Source organism: Lathyrus oleraceus, chromosome 3 (assembly GCF_024323335.1).
Source record: "Lathyrus oleraceus cultivar Zhongwan6 chromosome 3, CAAS_Psat_ZW6_1.0, whole genome shotgun sequence".
NCBI classification, from domain to species: Eukaryota; Viridiplantae; Streptophyta; class Magnoliopsida; order Fabales; family Fabaceae; genus Lathyrus; species Lathyrus oleraceus.
Window position 1 is genome coordinate 473,643,637 of NC_066581.1, and position 6,739 is coordinate 473,650,375.

The 6,739-nt window shown below is 40.3% G+C and overlaps 1 non-coding gene across 1 annotated transcript; it reads left to right on the plus strand.

Annotated features, from left to right (window-relative positions):
* Nucleotides 1-1,717: 1,717 nt before the first annotated feature.
* On the plus strand, nt 1,718-1,824 carry LOC127133642 (small nucleolar RNA R71). The gene has a single exon (XR_007807595.1). It is a non-coding gene; the product is annotated as a small nucleolar RNA R71 (small nucleolar RNA).
* Nucleotides 1,825-6,739: the final 4,915 nt, after the last annotated feature.

Consider the following 6,739-nt stretch of genomic DNA (forward strand, 5'->3'; position numbering starts at 1 on the left):
TTTGTCATTTTCTAATTCTGTTTCTTTTATGCATTCGTCTATGATATCCATGAAGTAACATGTGTCATCTATTGCAGGTGCTTTCAAAAATTGGGAAAGAATGAACTCAATTTTCTCTTCTCCTACTTCGAAAGTGAGTCGTCCTCGTTTTACGTCTATGATAGCACCGGCGGTTGCTAAGAATGGTCTTCCCAATATAATGGGGGTAACTTCATCTTCCCTTATGTCCATAATTATAAAATCGGTTAGGATGTAGAATTGACCTATGCGCACGGGAACGTTTTCAAAAATTCCTACGGGATATCTAACGGAATGATCTGCTAATTATACAGACACTTTAGTTGGTCTTAATTCTCCCATTTCCAGTTTCTTGCATATGGATAAAGGCATAACACTGATATCGGCTCCTAAATCGCATAAGGCTTTGTCTATGACAAATTTTCCTATGTGACAGGGTATAGAGAAACTACCAGGATCTTTAAGTTTAGGAGGCATATTCTGGATTATAGCGCTGCACTCAGCAGTGAGTGTAACGGTTTCGCTATCTTCAAGTTTCCTTTTATTAGAAAGAATTTCTTTTAAGAACTTAGCATATGAGGGCATCTGTGTAATAGCTTCTGTAAACGGAATGGTGACGTTTAATTGTTTCAGTAGGTCAACAAATTTTTTAAATTGGCCCGCGTCTTTGGTTTTAACAAGCCTTTGAGGATAATGGATAGGTGGTTTATAAGGCGGTGGAGGTATATAAGGTTCTTTCTTTTCTACGGTTTCCTTATTACTCTCATCCTTTTCCTTAGGTTTATTTTCTTCCTCAGTTGACTTTTTAGAGTTTTGGTTTTCAATCCTTGGATCAGGTGGTCCTTCTACCTCTGTTCCACTTCTTAATATAATTGCATGAGCGTGGCTTTTCGGGTTAGGTTGGGGCTGTCCAGGAAATGTACCAGTTGGGGCAGCGGTAGGCGCTTGTTGTTGAGCTACTTGTGAGATTTGTGTTTCCAGCATTTTGTTATGGGTAGCCAGGGCATCTACTTTACTTGCTAGTTGTTTAATCTGTTCGCTAGTGTGTACATTCTGGTTTAAGAAATCTTTATTGGTTTGCTGTTGAGAAGCTATGAAGTTCTCCATCATGATTTCCAAGTTGGATTTCCTAGGAACGTTATTGTTAGGTGTAGATGGGGTCGGTTTTTGATGTCCAGGAGGTATAGCTGGGGCTTGACTGGGAGCTTGTCCTGGTGCGTATAAAGCATTATTACTCTTATATGAGAAATTAGGATGGTTCTTCCAGTTTGAGTTATAGATATGCGAGTAGGGATTTCCTTGAGCATAGTTCACTTGCTCTGCTTGGATTCCTGTTAGGAGTTGACAATCTGTAGGGGTGTGGCCTTGAATTCCACAAACTTCGTAATTTTGAGTTACAGCAACCACGATGGCTGGAGGTGATACATTTAAGCTTTCAATTTTCTGGGCAAGAGCTTCCACTTTTGCATTAACATGATCAAGGCTACTTATCTCGTACATGCCAGTTTTCGTCTGAGGTTTTTCTACCATTGTTCTGTCGCTTCCCCACTGATAATGGTTTTGGGCCATGCTTTCAATAAGTTGATAAGCATCGGCGTAAGGTTTATCCATAAGCGCACCACCTGCGACGGCGTCGATTGTTAACCTTGTGTTGTACAAGAGACCATTATAGAAGGTATGAATTACTAACCAGTCCTCTAAACCATGGTGTGGACAAAGTCTCATCATGTCTTTGTATCTTTCCCAAGCTTCGAAAAGAGACTCGTTATCTTTCTGTTTAAATCCATTTATTTGGGCTCTCAACATAGTTGTTTTGCTTGGAGGAAAATATCAGGCAAGAAAGACTTTCTTCAACTCATTCCATGTGGTGACTGAGTTAGAAGGAAGAGACTGAAGCCATCTTCTAGCTTTATCTCTTAACGAGAAAGGAAAGAGACGAAGTCAAATTGCCTCTGAAGTGACACCATTAGCTTTGACAGTATCGGCGTATTGGACAAATACGGATAAATGAAGGTTTGGATCCTCGGTAGGATTTCCAGAGAATTGGTTTTGTTGCACTGCTTGTAACAGCGAAGGCTTAAGTTCGAAGTTGTTTGCTTCGATTGCGGGTGGAGCAATACTCGAATGCGGCTCATCTTGCGATGGAGCGGCGTAATCTCGAAGGGCACGAGCTGGTTCTGCCATCTCGGGTATCGGCGAAGGAAGAAGATTTTTGAGATCAGGAATTTCGATTGAAGGGAGATTGTTTGCAGCACGATACTCCCGAATTCGTCGTAAGACTCGGAGATATCGTTCAACGTCGTTGATTCGTAAGTAGTACGGTTCGCCTTGTGAGCGATTGTGTGGCATACAAATCAACGAAAGACAAAAGGAAAAATAAAAATTGCCTTAGTCTCTACAGCGTAACAGAAGAGTTACGATATCGACTAAATAAAAGTCCCCGGCAACGGTGCCAAAAACTTGATCGCGACTTTATGAGTCTATTGGGGTATTAACTGCAAGTGCACAGTTCTATCGCATAGTTTTAAAAGATATCGATCCCACACGGACTTATGAATCGATATACCATTTTTCTAAGGTTACTTCGTAAAGTTAAGGCGGATGATACTTTGATGATTAAGGGGAAAAGTAAAACTAATATAAGATCTAGATTAAATATCAAATATAGCGGATATCGGTATGTAGTTCGTCGTAATTAGGGAATCAAATCTTCGTTGGTTTCGTAGTTTTAAAATAAATCTTTTCAGTAGACACTATTAATTTAAAAGCCTTTTCTCAAACTCTCGCTCTGTTGAATAGACTATGACTTTATATTAACGTGCGCTGTCACTAATTAGTTAAGTCCAAAATCACTTTTTGAAAACAATAGAATCTATAGAAACTCTTTTTAAGAAAATACTAACCATTTAAACACCCTTGTCTCAAACTCTCGCTCTGTTGACTTAGATTATATAATTAAACTTAAATGCTTAACTCTCGTCCTCACATTTAACCTTTAAAAATACTTTTTGAAAATGATTAGAATTTAATTAATTCTAAAAATTGCTTTCACCCTGATTTAAAATTAATGTCCAATTTACACTGTCCAGTTAAAAGCTCAAACTTTCGTTCTATTGATTTTAACTTCTTTATGTCTTTTACTCTCGTACAAAAACTTTGGTGTTAATTCTGTAAATTGAGACCATAAAAAGAGTGATTGTATTTTTAAATAAATTTAAACCAACTTAGTTTTGATTCCTTCATTCCGCTTACTTTACATACCGATATCTAAGTTTATTTAGCCAGACATGCTAAACAAGCCTAAACAATAATTATGCTTACATACAGCCATATCAGACAGACAGTATAAATAAATAACAGTGCAGAGCATATATAAATTAAAAAAATAAATTAAAGAACCTGTAAAATTAATAGAAATCTTGATTGTTCTCTAACTTCGATGTTTGAACACTCCACCACAAGCCGGTTGGATTTGTTCTTGCAATCTTCAATCGGACAGGAAAATAAAAGCGAAGGAATAAAATACTATGATTTAACGTAAGGTTAGACCCAGTAAAAATTACACAATAGTTTCCGGTGTAGAAACTATTGTGAGAAAATTAATTGAATGCTTGAAAGATTGACTGGAAAAGAAAAGAAATAAAAATTGCTAGGAAAGTAAAGTGCTGAAAGAATTAAAAAGGCAGTAAAATAAATGCAGTGCCAAAAACTGGAAAATTGAGATAGACCGAGAGCCGCAGGGTTGGATTCTTGGCTCTATTTATATTACTCCAATTTGTAACCGTTTCCCACAAATTCCTTCAGTAAGTAACCTTCACGCTTCAACGAGTCAAACGGAAGAATAGGCTCAACGTGCCTCTGTTGCGCGTCAAAAGCCAAAAATATAGGAGTGGAGTGTGATGTTCGTCACACCATGTGTTACGCTCGTAACACAAGGTAGCAGGGCATGACGCTCGTCACACCATGCGTGGCGCTCGTCACAGCTTCAGCGCTTAGGCAATTTTGGGCTGGGCTTTAGTGGAATTGTTTCTCATACTTTTTGCACATCCTTTTCTTTGTTTTTCACGTATGCTTCAAATAATGTTGCCTGAAATAAATAGAAGGAAAATACCAAGTAATATCGAATAAAATGAAATAAATCGAATCAAATAATAATATAATTTAATTAAATCGAGTCCAAAAATGTGATATTATTTCATGTTATCAAAGCTCCAGATAGGCTGTCTTGGAAGCAATGGACCAGTAAGTCATCATTATTGATGTACGACGCCATCTTCCTACAATACATCATGATATTGCTACGAGGGCAGCTTAGACCTCTGTATTCCGGGAGGTCTGGCACTTTGAACTTTTGCGGAAGCACCACATTCAGAACTAAGCAAAGATCTTGAGCGTCGATTCCAAAGGTTGAGAAACCCTCAATAGCCCTTATTTTATCGTCTAACAGTTGATAATCCGCAGGTGTGGCCGGATCAATAGCGGGAAGAGAGACTTGACTGGCTGGTCGAGAGGGTTCAAGAGCTATTTCCTGAACATGCCCATTATATGAAGCGAACAGCATTTGTGGTGGATAGGAGAAACAAGGGGTACTTTTTGAGCAACATGCACCATGTGAGGATACTGTCCTCCAGCCTGAGCATTGGGGACTTGAGGTGCCCCTGTTTGCACATACTGGAGTGCATGATTGGTGGGTGCATAGGTCAACATGGGCACAGAAGTTTCCCTAGAGTAACTGAATGGAGCATCCTGATTGGTGCTCGAAGGTTGAGTAACTTGAGTAGGAATCTGAAAGTGGAGGCGCGGGCCTCGATATTCACCTTAAGCGTCAGGAGTTTCATTGGGAACCTGACCTTGATTGTCCTCAGGGTTGGCAGCATCAACCGGAGGAGTCTGAATAGTGGGTACACCTCAAGGGAAAATGGTGTTTCCAGCAGCATCATGGGTAGTGAGAGTCGGATGAGGGAAGAAAGAACCCCCATTGGCAAAATGAGCAGCAAAGTTTTAGGGCATTCCCCAAGGGTAGGCAGCAGCAAGCCTATTCACATTAACAGGGACCAATTGGAAGTTCCCATTAGTTGGTACTACAGTCTCCACTGAAGTTTCGACGGTAGCACCAACAACAGTAGCAGGATTGGTCATCCCAACAGCACGAGTGACGTTGTCATCAGCAGGTTCAGCAGAGGCAGGAGTCCTATGAGTCTGGAGGAGTTCCAAGATGGCCTCCAGGTTACCTTGAAAGAGGTTCATTCTGCTCTAGACTTGGGCGAGGGATTCACGGACAACAGCGTTGTCAGATTCAAAGTCAGTCATGATCTTGGATTTGTTTGCTCGGGTGAAATAGCGATGACGAGTCCTCATTTGCTGTGGAAAAATGGTGATGGTAAGCATTTTGTTTTCTGGTTAGCCATGTGCAATGAATGAATGTAATAAATGCATGTTTAACAAATAAGAAACAATTATTTCTAGGGTGTCGGTGTGCTAGTGTGCATATATAGTCATACAATGAGTAGGAATAAGACAACATAAGTATTTCAATAAAATCTCTTTTATTCATTTGAAAGTCAAACAGTACAAATTATTACAACTCGAGATCATTTTGATGAACTAGCATGGAGGCCAGACTTGATCCTTTCCATGACAAACCTACATACTGATACAAAATGGAAAACGGCCCACGGAGTGTTGTGAGGGAACATGTTATCATAAGCTTTCTTCAGCAATTCAGGAAGGTCTTCGAGTGACTAATTAGCAAATTCGGCTAGGCGGGCATGTCTATCAGTCCAATACTGAGCATCCTTGATGAGGTTGCGCAATAAGGGGTGATTAGGTCCGCTCAAAATATCCTGTACGAATTCCTCTTTCTGGTCTAGGAGAACTTGCAAGGGACGACTCTGAGTCCCCTATTGGGTAGCTTCCTCTCGCAGCTGGTTCCTTTCTTCCAAGTTCTGATGGGCCTGACTGTTCAAAGCTCGTATCTCTTCAAACATTTTGTCGATGTCACTCTTGTCACTCTGGAGTTGTGTGAGAGTTACTTCCAAATTCTTGGCACGGGCTTGCTCGTCCTTCAATTCTTTCTGACAGTTCTTCAATTGGTCTTACAGAGTCTTGATCTGGCCTTGGTAGTCAATTTCCAATTTGCAAGCTCGGTATTGGGCTTCAGCTAATTCCTTTTTCTTGTTTGCAATGGTCTCAAAAGATCCCTTCAAGGCATCTCCCATCTTCCTCTTTTTGTTTTGCTCAATCTGAATATTGATATCTGCTTTGTTGAACCTTTCTCTCTTCTGACTGAGACTGGCTTTCATAGTATTTTTTTTTCTGAGGTGACCTTTATCAGGCTGGAACGGAGACCGGCGTTCTCCTTTTCCAACTTCTTGATGGTTTCCTTAAGGCGATCCACTTCAGAAACGACGACAACGGGTGGTTTGATGGTCTTGATACACATGGAAGGTTCCCATGGGTACGACAGTTTGATCATTTTGGCCCTTGACTTCACCCAATCAGCATATGAAGCTGTCAGGGTACACAGTTGCTTGGCTAGTTCTTTCTTCCCAACTCATTATATATTTCCCCAGGCTCTGCGTACTTTCTTCATCAACTCTGGATTTTCATCCCCTTCAGCTAACAATAGTTCTTCCAATAGACGATCTTCAGGTTTCTCCTTGAGCAGATATACCAACTGACGTAATGAGAGAACGGGGTCATAGTTGATCAAACCCCCTTT